At 38.6% G+C, this 1,762-nt stretch overlaps 1 protein-coding gene across 1 annotated transcript in view; it reads right to left on the reverse strand.

The window, feature by feature from the left end:
• Window positions 1-1,762, reverse strand: part of LOC108573241 (sex-lethal homolog) — a 12,336-nt gene that overhangs the window by 10,361 nt on the left and 213 nt on the right. The gene's annotated exons all lie outside the window — the stretch shown is intronic.

Here is a 1,762-nt window from a genome sequence, read left to right on the forward strand (position 1 = left end):
GAGACGGAATACTCAAAGATAAACCTTCGTGTAGAGTAGGGTTGCGCCAATAAGAGGAACGGAGTAAGATATACGTACCGAAGCGGGAGGGACCTGTGAAAGAAAACGCCGTGTAGTGGGAAAGGAGAGAGAGAAAATCGGCGAAAAGCGCAGCACGCACTCACTCGTGTCACGCGCGCGAATATATGCAACCCGTTAATGTACGCCAACAATTATGTAAGCTCGTTGCACCATCGTGAACACGGTACACACTCGTTATCACCGTTTTGCGTTCTGTGCCCGTTATGACTCGCGCTTTCGCCGAAAGGGACCCGATGCACAGTGAACAAGGGGGGAAATCGGACAGCAAAGAACCGCAGAACAACACACAACACAAACAACACGACGTACGCAAACGTACTGAGCCCCAGCCCTGACCTGCCTCGCACGACACCCTCTCGCGGAACGTTACCCCCACCATTAATATGCTCACTCACCGACCGAAGGTACAGCGCGTTTCATGTAGTTCGTGCAGTCCACGTACAGGGTGCTCGCACTGTTACTGAATTGTTAGTGGTTTTCTTGTAAATTACAGGTATGTGGAAAAAAATTGGATACTTTTTATAAATATTAATGGACTAGTTATGTATATGTAGCTTCATTGAACGTGTAAAAATTGTAACGTGATAAAGGTAATCTTTTTTTAATGATGAAATTACTCATTATATCAGTTACTTAAAAATTATAGAAAATTTTAACCTTTTGCACTCCATTGGCGCTGTTACGACATGTGTAATTATCATGGAGAAGTTTAAAATATAAAATTCAAGTTTCTTTATATTATTAAAATAGAGTAAATTAACAAAACAAATAAAAAGAAATAAACTTCAAAGTTTCACTACAGTTGCTGGTCGATTATATCGAAAATTTCTCGGAGTGCAGTGTTAAAAACTGAATTTTTTTCTTTGATCATACAGTATGCAATGTGTAGGTTTCCCTTAAGATAAAACAGCCTGTACAACAAAGATGCGCATGGGGCGGGACATCCCGCCTAAATTTCTGGCGCATGTTTACACGAATCCGGATCCTATGCCAGTTTCTCCCATCATTCTATTCCTTGGACAGCGATTTTTAAATAGATCAAACTCGTGACTATTATCCTATTCGTCATGCTAACGTGATCGTTGCTCGATACGTTTATGAAAAAAATTTGTTTGTAATAAATTTCGAAGTGAACGATATCTTAAAAATCATAAATTTAATTCCTTGCATATTTATACACACAAAATAAACATTCATTAAACGTACCTTGGCAATTTCTTCCATTGGGAAACTGCGAACATCTTGAATTTATTACGATATTTTTACGTAGTTTTCGTTTTTGATGCGAAAGGATGAAAAATTATGTGCAAACCGTTGTGACAAAGTTTTACAAAACCGGAAATGACACTTCGATTCCGGTTTGGATCATACGTACATCATTTTTTTCACACCCTATTTTGTTTCACGGAACGAGGTTACTCGACCAATCATTGAAATTCATACACGTTACAAGTTATAAAATAGGAAAATATAACACTTAGCAACACTACTCTCGAAAAACAACCATAGAAATATATTATTTTAATCTATTTACGAAAAGCTGTTTTTTATACAAAAATCAAATTCTCCCTACGCTTGCGAGTCACTGCATTGCGCTATAACGCACTGCCACCACAAGCCAGTTCGCGCGACATAAACGTTTTCTCGTTCCGGCGTTTAGAATGCAATATTCGAATAAGAT

This window comes from Habropoda laboriosa, unplaced genomic scaffold, assembly GCF_001263275.1.
Source record: "Habropoda laboriosa isolate 0110345459 unplaced genomic scaffold, ASM126327v1 scaffold134, whole genome shotgun sequence".
NCBI classification, from domain to species: domain Eukaryota; kingdom Metazoa; phylum Arthropoda; class Insecta; order Hymenoptera; family Apidae; genus Habropoda; species Habropoda laboriosa.